Here is a 13,909-nt window from a genome sequence, read left to right as displayed (position 1 = left end):
AAGGTTTTTTTTTTCAAATTCCAAGTTTAAGAGTTTAAAATATTCTTACTACACTTAGAACATTTTGCTTAAAAAATTTTGATATGTGCCATTAAGAAAAATATATTTAAATAAACAAGTATAAAAAACTAAAATTAGTGGCGTCTTTTTTCAAAACCAAACTTATGCGTTTAACTTTGTATTTAAAACTTTTCATCATAAAATTTTTACTCGATTTTACTAAAATATTAAGTAAAATATAAAATGTAATTTTAACGATACAGAAAATAGAGTATATTTTAATAAGGTAACATTCAGTTTATGAATGATACTTGATTTGCATTTTTATGTGATCGAAAACAAAATACGTAGTTTTGATGTATTATGTTAGCAGGGCTTTAAATACTCAACTTTTCTTCGCTTGAAAAATTTAATTAGATAAAATAAATACATTTAAGTTTTTAATTTTAAATTATCCTTTATTAAAAGAAAAAAAGTTGTATAGAAAAAAACAGTGCAACAATGTAATTGAATTTCGGTAAAACATTAGCATTTTATTAGTAAAACATAATTGATAAAAGAAGATATATAAGTTACCGTTTGAGGGTATGGGTTAAGGGTAACAGTGATAGTATGAAAAAAAAAAAAAACATTTAATTACTGCAAAAATGTCTCCGTTCAAAATTGTCAGCCTGTGCGAAAGTGTCTTCGTGCAAAAATATATTCGTGCAATTTAGTCCCCTCGTGCATTTTTTTCCGCTTGTGCAAGTTTGGCAACTATCCAAACAATTATAGCTTATATATATTTATACTTAATTAAAAGTTAACTAAAGACATGCAAAGAACTAGTGTTGTACTTATTTATCAGTTTAAAATATGTTAAGAAAGTAGTAAATACGCCCAATATAAATTTTTGAAAATTATATTAGATGTTCATGAGTCTAAGTAAAAGCAATTTAATAAACAACAATAGAGGTTGTTGCTAATTAATATTTTTCTCTTATAAAATTTTTATTTTTAAAACTTGGTTTACGACAACAAAATGCATTTGACTCCTGATCCAAGCTAAAAAAAGTCTTATATATGTCATAGGCAGATATCACAACCTAAAACTTTGAATAAGTTGTCAAATATTTTAGATAATTCTTCTACACTCGCGTTTGAAATTTTAACGAGTACCAACTCGTAAATATTTTTTTGTAAATAAAGCGCTCAAATTATTTATTCTAAAGACCTGCGGCACGAAAAAACATCTGGTTATCGATTCGGGCTTAAATACATTTTAACGTCTTGCCAAGGACAAAATAAAGTTATTCAAATTGAGTTAAATAAATTATATACCGCTAAAAACATAAGATAAGCTTTAAAAGTATTAAATTTTTTCATGCGAATAGTTTTTCTAAAATATATAAAATACACTAAAATACACTTTAAAAAATTTTGTTTAATGACAGTATAAAAACAAATTCTCGTTATTAATTTAAAGTACATTGCCTTTAAAATATTTCAAATGTTTTGAATGTTTAGCATATTGATTTCAGGAAAACTAAATAAGATATTTAAAATTAACAACTGTATTTATCATTTTGCACAGGCTAGTGTTAAAGCATACTAATCGATTTCGCTAAAGCTAACATCATAAAAAATTAAACAAACAAAAAATGATGAACATTATGGTATCGTTAAATGTCAAGAAGCAGTGAACAAAAAACAATTTATAAAAACTTTAAAGAAAATGCAATTTATTTTAAGCTACAACCAATATTTTGCTTAAGTGACGTCGGTAACTTACGAACATAAACTTTAACGTGTAGCTAATGGTGATCAAAATATTTTACACTTAACTGGCAGTTTGTTATTGCTATGTGTGTTTGTAAGTGACTATAAAGTGACTAAAAGTAAAAAAATAATACTTTATTATAAAATATGTATACAAGTTTTTTTTTTTAATTCGATATGTACTAACTTTAATTTTAATTTTGTTTAACTAACAAATCTATAATACATCCTAATTCAGTTTCTGTTCGATTTGTGTAAAAAATTTACATAGAATGATTATATGATTACAATAGTTTAGTAAATAAAAAAATTTAAATATATTTTTATAATTTTAGTTCCAATTAAAGCTTTCATAAAATTTTCACCTTACAATAAACAACAAATAGTTTTTATTATATTTCAGAATTTTTAATAATTTATGTTAGTTTCAAAGCACACTATTCAAAATGAATACAATTCTTTTAATATAATAAACTATTACTTAATATTAAATTAACCAAAAAAAAAGAAAATAAGTGTTGATAAACTGTAAAAAAGCACATTTGTTTTGACTTTATTAAAGAAATAAAGTATTTTAACTGTAACAAAATTAAGTGTAATATATATAACGTTACAAATTGTTTTCTAGATATATTTATCATATTATTAGTAATGCTTTTTATAGTAGGAATCAATTATTTGCTATAACATTTTCCGTTTCACATGAATTTGCAAATTAAGTTAGGATTACAAAGAGCTATGCTAACTTTTTTGTGATGTAGTTATAGTATTCAAACTAATATGGTGATATTATTGAGTTATATAAAATGGTTTACTTATTTATCTTTACTAAACGTTATTAAAATTTAGCAATCCAGCATCGAAGTGATAATAAGTTTAGACTTACTTTTTATAGTGTTTACATAAATATATATAAAAATTTTCTAAGAGTGAGAATTTTTCTGCTCTTGGTTTAACATATTGAAAATCTAAAGCTTAAAATGGTTTCATGTTTTCTTTATTTCACTAAAATATCAACTTTTTGATGTTAGAACTTCTTAAAAGTCTTAAACTTCAAATAAACTTTATTTATTGAGGCAAGTATTGTTATAGAGTAGAAGTACAAACTTTTTTATATTTAGTTAGTGTTAAACATCAACAATAAATTAAACTTCTATTTTATTATTATCTTGAATATTTACAATTATTATCTTCAATATTTACTATTTTTGTATAAAATTATTTTTTTAGCGTTTGTGAGTAAAACTTTGATTTAAATTTTTTGTTGAGGTAAATAACTTCTACCACTTACTTAATTCATAAAATAAATTGTGAATAAATAAATACTTTAGTCGTTATAGTTAGCTTATTAAACTTATTTTTTAGAAAACTTCGACTTTACAAAGTTTAATTAAGTCAATAAATTTGAAGATAATTCTATTAAGAAAATCGCTTGTTGGTTTTTTTTTATAAATATGTAACTTTAAATAAATATACCGCGAAGCTATTTGATATTATGCTTAACTTTTATGAAAGCATAACATTTTTTTTTAATGCAAAAAATTATTTTAATTAAAAAGTATATCTTTTTTTGCTTGAATATAGGAATTATTGAAACAAAAACATCAAGCATAATGCGATTTTAAAAAGATAATTAAAGCTAAAAAAAAAAGTATATATTATAAATATAAAAATTACAATATCAATAACTTTTTACTGAACATAGCACCACAAGTTCAAAAATGTCTTACTGAATGTTTATATGAAGTCTAGCACAAAGTATTACAAAATCAATGTCTTTTTAGACTATTCGTGACGTAATATTCTGCAACTAAAATTTCTTCAATACAACTTAAAAATACAAATAAAAAATATTTACCTTACTTCTTTAACAGCTAAGACCTTCTATACTTATTCTCAAGCTTATTAAAAAATAATATATATATGAAAAGAGGTACCTCAGCAACGAAAGCTTAAGACCTATAGTTTATGTGGTTTATAGCAAAGTGTTGAGTCTTATAGTAGCTAAATTGTTCAATATTAAAATCTTTAAAACTAAAAAAAATTCTAAAAGTTAAAGATTTATAAAGCAGTTCAAAGGTTACCATATTATAAGTAATAAAACATTAAAATCAAGACGGCTGAAGTGATGTGCGTAAGTGTTGGCAAGAAATATATCATCTTTTATCCGCTAAACCTTATTAAACTAAATTAAACAATTTTCCGTTAACTAAACATGATCTACAGTAACTTTTTAAAATATATATCTGTCAAACTTTTTGAAATTAATAAAACTTTTTAGAATTAATATTGCTTAACATTTGCCTAAAATATACTTTAGTAATCTCAATTCACCAAATTCATATGATACTGAAAAACATAAATAGTAAATGTTATAAAGATTTATTAAAAATTTTAAATTAAGTACTATTTTTAAAAATTCTTATACACTTAATTAGTGATAAGTTTTTAATACACAACGATATTATTATATAAACAAATAATTTTTTTATTTCTGTTAACTAATATTAATTTAATATTAGTTAATTTTGTCACAAACCTGCAATAATTATAACAGCCTATACAGGCTAGTTTAAAACTTACAAATCAATAAAACATATAATTCGAAGTAGTTTTCCATAGAGAATTGTTTATAAGACATTTACTGGTTTTATCAGCTAAGACTCAAGTTAAATAGTATTCCATTAACTATACATGATCTACAGTATTTGATCTTATTACGTAATAATTAAATTTTATTAGAATTGTTATTACTTTACATTTACTTAAAATATATTTTAGTAATCTAATTTTACCAAACTAATTAATACTTAAAAACATGAATATTAAATGTTATTAAGATTTATTAAAAAGTTTAAATTAAAAACTAATTTAAAAAATACTTATACACTTAATTAATGATACTTTTTTATTACACTCGTACAATGATATTATTATATAAACAAATGAAATAATTTTTGTTTACTTATCAGTTTACCTTTTAATTATCTTTGTCACACAACCTGCAATAATTTTAACAGCTTAAAAAAGCTAGTTTGAAATTAAAAATTAGTAAATTATATACTTCGAAGTAGTTTTCCACGGAAATATTGTGCTTTATACAAAATACTTATATTAAAAAATTAAAAATAATAATGGTAAACTGATTAGAGCAAAATAAAACAAAAGCAAACATAAATAATAAATAGGGTAATTCAAAAGGTTAAAAATTTGTTGTTATGATTATAGGTTTTTGATATTAGATAAGTTTGTACTTGTTTAAAATATACCACAAGTTTAAACTTGGTGCTATATTGTAAGAAGTAAAATGAATCACAAAAGTAGCAAGCTACTAATAAATTTGAGATTTTTTAATTTTCCAAGTTTTAACAGGAGAACTTGTTTTACGTTGTTGAGAAAGTTTATTATACTTAAAGTTTTAATAAAACTGTAATTAATAACTTTTACCCCTTCGCAACATTTTCTATATCTTAAAATATAATTGTTTGTACCAGTTCAAACTAAGTAGAAGACTTTTCAGATCAATTTTCTGAAACATAATATATATAAACTGTTTCTTGCAAAATTTTATTAGACTGACACGTCATTAAAATAGTTTTTCATTAAAACTTTTATTACGTTTAAAAGTGTTCTTGACTTTAATGAATTTTCTATTTTTTGCTAGTTTGTTATTATTACATCAAATATTATAATGAAATTAACAACGTTTAGTCGTTTATTTTAGATATAAACAAACAATCTAGAACACATTAAGTTTTCTGATCTAATATAAAAATAAATATTTATATATTTTTTTTGAATTTAATGATCAAAACTTTATAATTGTTTTTCTAAACTTGTGACTTGAGCAACAGTGTAAACTAGCGATCAATCGGATCAGCTATTTAATATTCTACCGGTTCGCCACGTTTTTTCTAGTTTAAGATCGGGCCGGATCCGGTTCCTGATATTTTATCTAATTAAAGATAGGGCCAGACCCAGTTTATGATATATTTCTTAATTTATGATCCGGCCGGTTCTAGTTCCGAATCCTAAATGTTATAAGTTTTGAATAAGAAACAAACTTAAAATTTAATATTATAATGACATTGATTAGTAAATTTTTTTTTAATACAAACAATGAGTTATAAAAACAATGTTGTTGTCTATATGTTTTATTTGAACACTAGGAAAAAGAAAGTTGTGAAAAGAACAAAAGATCTACTTATACAAAGTTTTAGTTTAAAAGTTAAGATTCAAGCAACTAATACTAATTATGAATTTTGTATTTGTTTGTTTTTATTTTGTATTTTGTACTTGTTTGACGCAAAACGTAATTAAACTAAGTGTTACAATGTTTTAAAAAGTAACGATTTTTTATGATAGGCTTCACACTAGACTTTTACTTACAACAATTTCTTTAGCAACTGTTTAAACACACAAAATTAAGTAATTTAGTAGTAATAAAATACCATATACTCATATCAACGCCATTAAGCTACAAATAAACCCTTTTCTTGTTACTTCAGGTTGTGATGAAATGATAAAAGTTTTTCGCCAGTTTATGAAGCATACAAGTTACCAGCTCATTAATATAACCTTTCAGAATGAACAGAAGATAGTGGTGCCGAAATATAACTTCGTGATAAACTTGAAAATGTGTGTATCTTTTCTTGTTTGAGTTTCACTAAGACAACACTTCAACATTTTTAACTTTTTTAGCAAATAATTAGAATGTATTCAGCAGATAATTTTTTTCAGCCAAAATAGGGTTAAGTTAAACTATTAAGTATAAAATTTATGTTGTTACATAACGTTTGCTTGATTTTCATCTGTACATAAACCATTGTCGAGTTAAATAATCATCTAAATCTTAAAAATATGATCATGGCAGTAATCCAATTGTAGTCATATATATTTTTAACACTCTAAACAGCTTAGTACTTCATACACTGATTAGTAAGTATTATATTTTTTTTGTGAGAAAAATTTAAAGAAAATGAAAACAAAGAACTTCAAGATTAAAGGTTGACCTATTTCATTTTTTAATTATTGACAAGTAGTCAACTAGACAGCCAAAGGCGTTTGACTAATTTATTGTTTTGTTGTAATACCTCAAAATTGTAGGCTCAATTATTAATGTTTTAAAATTAATTATATAAACCAAACATAAATTAGTATACAACAAAAACTTAAGTTTTTTAGAAACTATACTTTAAATACTTTAACACTTTTGATTTAAAAATTGGAAAAATTGTAGAACCTTTTAATTTTTTACACACTGATAAAAAAAAAAAGTTATTAAATTTTAATTTAAGAAAAATTTTTATTCAAACTTGAAGTTTTAAAAGCATAAGAAATATTTTCTTTTAAAAATATTCTACGAACAGTAAGTGCTGTTTTGGTATAGAAAATATAATCCCTAAGTATAAATATACAACTTTACTTTGCCACATCAACATACTAAAATATTTGTGAAAAGATTAAAATAGCTTATAAATATTTAGATCGTTTTATTTATTAGCTAAAAACTACATAACTTTGTTCTGTTGTTTAAAGATGCTGACAAAATTATAATATTTAAGTAAAACCTAAAAAAAACAAGGTAAATTAGACTAACTTAATTAATTAATTTTTTCGACCTTTAAATACCTACAAAAAATCATATATCTAATATTTAAGGTTTTGTTTTATATATACAAGCTATCAAGTATTAAAATTGGTCTTTAAACGTATTAAGAATATTATTAGTGTGGGACTAGTTAAATAAATTAATAACTTTAAAGGTGATACTTGTTTTATAAATTGAGATCTAGTCATAAAAATTAAGGCTACTTAAACTTCACGAAAAGTTATAAGCAACATTTAAAGATAGCTTCATACAAATAAGTAAATATAAATAAAAAATTATCGATATGAATAAAAAGCATAACTAACCGTATAACTAATAAAATTTTACACCGTCAAATGCAGAAAAAGTTAATATAAATTCTGCGTACCATCTTTTTTATAAAGCAAGTTATTCAAAGAACTATTAACATATTTATAAACCAAAGCCTGCCAAATTGGCATTGTTAAATATTGTGTTTGTTTTATAAACTTTGGAAAAGTCTATTGTAACATTATTAAATTATATATAGTATAAAATGTGCGAAAAGCAATTAAATTTCAAATTATTATGAATTAAGTGAAATTTTGTTAAACTATGTTTTATTTTTTATTTTAAGAGCTGATTAATACAGCTGCAAATTTTATTCACTAATTCTCCGACAATAATTTATATTACAAAATTTGTGGTTTTTATCTATGACGATGTTAAGGAAGTTAAAATTAAAAAATTATTAGAATTCGTAAATTCATTTTTTTAGTTATTTTATTTTAATTGAAGCTAATAATACTTTTTTTAAATAGATGTTCTAAAAACGTTAAAATCTTAGTTTTTTATCTTGTTTAGTTTTACAGTTTAACTCCGTATAATTTTTTAAAAGAGAAATAAAAACTATAGATTTATCTACAAGTTGTATAATTTTAACGATTGTTTTGTTTTGGTTCTTCAAATTGATTTATACTATTTTAAAAACATATTTAAATTTTTTTTTTTCTATTTAAGGACATTAGTTATTAAAGAAATAAAAGAATAAAAATTAAATAAGTTTTTTGGCTTATCAACTGAGAAAATTATAATTATCTTTAATTCTTATATAAGAATAAAAATGAGTAGTAATGATTACTTCTAACTTATTTGAAAACCTTATCTATATTTATTTTACCACAAAAAAAGATTATGGTATAAGTACACAAGTTTAGTTTTCTCAACCTCGGGAGTTTCTTTAAACCGAAATAACTTTCAGAAATATATGTATTACAGAATGCTGATAATTGTTAGAGATAAATAAAAATAATTTTCTTATATTATACTATTTATTTGACTTAAAAGGGTAGTTTTACACAAAATAATCTAGCATGTTTAAGATTATTTTTAAAGATTCTTTATGTACGTAGTATAAGGGTGAAGTACTATATATTGTTTCAAGTTTTACTAGCCTTCAGCTATGCACATTATCTTTTAGAAATTTTATGAAACCAATTAATACACAGTACACATATAATTTTACATTACAACAATACTTAAAAAAACTAAAATTAGGTTCAAGACTTTTTGTCAGTCAAACAAAAATCATTAAATTTTTTAACAAGAAAGCATTGCTGTTTTTGCAATAAAAGATATAAAAAGGTTATAAATGTATCAATAACTTACTTTGAAAAAAATATGTGGTTTTGTATTATTTATAACATACCAGATTTCTAGTTATTTCGGTAATATCTAAGTAAAAAGATCAGATTTTCTCAAAGAGCAAAATCCCTAGGTTTGTAACAATTAGTAAAAAAACTTGGGATAATTAAGAGTGGATATGAAAATTACACTATATTTCCAAGAGTTTATAATAAAGACTAGGAAAAACTCTTAATCATAACTGACAGATAAAAATAAAGTTTCATTAGATATTATTGACTTCTAACTATGGAATTGTAAAACTTACTCTAGATATTCTGGGACTATTAATAAACAATAAGAATTAAATAAAAAATATGACAGAAAAGAAAAAGAGATTCAGGGTTGCCACTCGGTCAGGAAAAGTCAGGAAAAATTTAAGCAATTGACAAAAGTCAGGAAAAGTCAGGAAGTTTTATATATTAAAAAAAAGTCAGTTTTTGTCAGTTTAAATTTACAAAATTCCTTGTTTTTCAAAGCCTTCAAATGGTAAAATTTATATAAAAGTCTTTTAAATGAGGAAAAATTCCAAAATTTTCCAAGAAATTTACAAAAATATTTAGTTTTATTTCCAATGCCTTCATCTGGTATAATTTACTAAAATATCCCTTATAAAATTGCAAAAATTTTCTATTAACATGTTGAACAAGTACCCTACTTGAACAAGCAGATTTTGTAAGCTTTTAAGTATTGATGATCTTTAGCAAGGACACTTCCATAGTGAAACTGTGATATATACACAAAAGTTTATCTATCATAATTTTAGAATCAAAGTGTTTTTTGTTTATGTAAATAATTGAGTTCTTTGTAATTAAGAAGTTAGTTTAGTATTTTATGTAGTAAGTTAATGTATATACTTTACCTCTTTATAATTTTTTCAAATTTGTTTTAATTTGTAAAATAAGTTATAAGAGAGGTATTTGCAAAGATTAAGTTTACTTATTATTTGTATTTATTGTAGAGTAACTTGAGTTTTTAAAGTAAGTAAGAGTTTATTTATTTGTTACAAATCTTATACTAAATGATAAGAGGAAGTATTTAACAACAGATATATAGTTTACATTTTTACGTCTCTTTTTACAGTTACTTAAGTATATTCTTTTTTAATTGATTATTAATTTAAGGATTATATATTAAATAGTTTGGGTAGTATTTTATTAAACTAAGTGAACAATTTATATAAGTAAAGTATGTTTTAAGTAAATACATAATGTCGTTCCGTTTGTTTAGATACATTTATGCTAGAAAGTCCTAAAAAACTGTGTTCTTTATTGTTTTAAGGTTTCAGCTGTAAAAATTTGTTATAGACTTGTTTTAAGATTTTAGTTGTGAAAGTTCGTTATTAATCTAAGGTTTTTATTGTAAAAGTTCCTCATAGGTCGTTTTTTTTCTAGATACATTTATGCTAGGAAATGCTAAAAAAATGTGTCTTTTTTCAGACAAGCTATGTTTATAAGGTAATAATACAAGTATTTTGCTGATAGAGCTGTTTCTTACAAACATCAATCATACACAGGTGGTTCAAACGATATACTGGAAGTTTGATGATAGAAATCAGCAAAAAGCTGTTGTTTTTTAACCTGTGTTAAAGTGAGATTGAAAACTTTATATAGTTTCAAGTGTTAGACTATGCATTTTAGAATAAGTTTAATTTAAGAGTTTGATTTAGAAAAGTCAGGAAAAATTTGGTAAAAAGTCAGGAATTTTTTTTCAGCTTGATCAGTGGCAACCATGGAGATTGGAAACTTTATTTTTGTAATTAAGAAGGGGAACTACATTTATTATTAAAAAAAGGATATAGGCAATTATAAAAACAAAAAATTTAAACCATGTGCTATAAAAAAGTAACTTTTAATTGTAACTTAGTTTTTTGAGTCATATTATGAAAAAAATAATGTAAATGTGTTTTTATTAAAGCTTTTATTTAAATATGTTGACTCTAATTTTAGTAAACAAATGATCGAGACTTTTGTAAAAGTATAAATAGTTAAAAGGTATTGTAAAATTTTTCATTTTAAAACTTTTGTATTATATACCAAAAATAACTAACTAAAATGTGCATAGCTGAAGGCTAGCAAAACCTGAAACAAGATATAATACTTTACCCTTTTACTATGTACATAAAGATCGTAACTAAAACTGTGTTAAAGCAGTTCAAATTTATAAAACAATCGGAATTTTATTTGTATTAAAACCTGACTTTTGTTAAAAACAGGATCTGCAAACAAAATCCAAAAAAAAAAAAAAACGATTGCCACACGTAGAATAACCTAGAATGTTCTGAGATCTTTGAAAGTTTCTGATAGATTCAGGATAACTAGTATAAACTAATCAGTAAGAAGTTCTTTTAGTACATGATGGCTTTTCTCTATTTAATTCACGAGTTACTACAAACTAGCTGAATATATGATGGTTATCTGAAGCTAGCCTGTGTTTTAAAAGAGTTAGTGCAAAGATAATACTGGCAAAACTTTCAATCAGTCTAGACACCAGAGTAGCAACTTAATAGTCAAACAAGACTTATAAAATAAAAATTAACAGTATTTTAAGTTATAAAGAGTATTCATATAAATTAGAAAACTTGTTTAAACTAGCCTGAGTTGTTTCATGTACTATCGTTATTGGATTCTAAAAATTGTTCTAAAAAACTTATCAGTCCTACTAAAAAAAAATCAATTTTAAACTTATTAAGTTTAAATATGTATTAATTTATGTAAACTGATTGACATCCGACTTAATATTACCTAAATTTTAGTTATAATTTTAGTAAGTAATTTATTATAATAGTATTAGCAAACTATCGTATTTTTTATAGAAGAAAATTACATTAATTGGCTAGTTTTTGGAACTAATCATAAAGAAAGTTTGCTAGTAGGATAAATTGAAAATCTGCTGCTAAAGTTTATTTTACTATTATTTTGTTATATTTACTATTTATGAATTTTACAATTATGTAATCACTAGAAAATCATTACAATATAATAATATTCTTAGGTAAAATTTTTATAAAAAAAACTGTTGAAAATAAATTTTTAAATCTTACCACATAAAACCAACATTAAATGTATCCAAACGTTTTACATTACAAGCAATTAACAAATTGTTCAACTTAATTATAAATATTAGATCAACGTGCATTTAATTGACTATTTCAACCATAGTTCATAAAAGTATTAAAACTTTATAGTTTTTAGCATTTTATTATCCAAAATATCATAGGAGTACATTTACTTGAAAGTTTAGTTTAGTCTATCTTAATTTTTTTGTCTCAACTTAACCTTTATAATCTGTTTAAAATTTACTCAACTGATCACTAAAATAAGCTGTGAATTTTATTATATTTGTTATTAATAATTTTTATTTATTATTAGTACTTTTAAAGGGAAACTGTACTTAAAGGACAGTCTGATCAGCATACTTGATGAGTCATTAAGTTTTTATTGTTAATTTTTGTTATTTTTCCATTAACACCCTTCTCTCTAACCTACCTTACCCAAAAATATAAAAAACTAATCTTGAATTAAGATTTTAATAATTAAAATTGGAAAATTGTTTTTTTGATCACAAACAAATGCATATCAGACTGACTTTTAACTATTATAATCTCTATTAAGCAGTAACCTTTTGATTAAAAATTAAAAATTATACTCAATAATAAATCCGATGGTAATTACCACAAAAAAGAAAAACCAAAATTAATTGTTTAGTGCAGGACGCTTCAATTAACTTTGAAATAAAATGCTTTAAAAAAACTATTAAAGAATGTATTTTAAATTGAATCATTATCTAATTTGTTTTGTTTTATTTACAAAAAAAATGATAACTCCTTTGAATTTTAAACCAAATTAGTTCGAACGATATAAAGACCAAGAATATATAGTTATTTTCGATTGTTATAATTTTTAAAATTTTTATTATTCTTTTTTGATAAATAAAGAAAACATTATTATAACGTTAGCATCAAAAGTTTATTAAACATCATACAAAAATCGAGTATCAAATATTTTGGTCAAAGTGTTTGGTTCAAAAGAATATCTATTTAAGAAACTGTGTTAAATTGTATAAAAATATTGAAAAGATACTGTATAGTTACTTTAAATGTGTTCTTTAATAAAAAAAAATTGATGATGACAAAAAATCTTAATTATATGATCGATTTTTTGTGTCAAATCAAATTTTTACAACTGAAATTGTTAAAACTATTAAAATTTCATGGTTTTTCTAGGTTTTTTGATCAAAATTCAAGGTTTTTCCTGGTTTTTTTCAAATTTTCTCAAATTTTAAATTTTTCCAGTTTATTTTAGCCTAAATTGTCAATTTCTAGGTTTTCCAGGTTTCCAGGTAAAGTGGCAACCCTGTAAGAAATATCTTAAAAATAGCTTAAGATAAAAGACATATTGAAAAGTATGCTTATTATTAATTAAGTCTAAAACTAACACCCTTTGACAGTTAAAAATTGTTCATAAACTAAAAACAAACAGATGGTTTTTTTAAGAATTAAGTAATAAAAGCCTTAACTTACATTAGCAGAATTAAAATTAACTATATTTTAAAGTCAAAATGTTCTGAAATATTTCCTAAAAAAGAATAAACCAAACAAAATAAAAAATTGCACATTCTCCTTTAAAAGTCAAGACCATAACCTGGAAAAGTTACAACAAAATTAGAAATCATATTAAAACATGCACATAAAAGGTCAGAAAAGATATCAAATGAACTTATAATAAAAATATTTGATATAGAAGTAATTGTTATTTTTTTACTGTAACTGTGGTAGAAAATAAATATGAATACTTATTTTTTTAACTTCCCACATAATAACATTTTAAAACAGGTAAAGTTAATTTTAGAACATCAAAAGCAATTTAACTATATAAGCGTAAAGTTAAACATACCTAC

This window comes from Thalia democratica, chromosome 2 (genome assembly GCF_965202585.1).
Source record: "Thalia democratica chromosome 2, ktThaDemo2.hap1.1, whole genome shotgun sequence".
NCBI classification, from domain to species: domain Eukaryota; kingdom Metazoa; phylum Chordata; class Thaliacea; order Salpida; family Salpidae; genus Thalia; species Thalia democratica.
Note: the sequence above shows the minus strand (reverse complement) of the source record.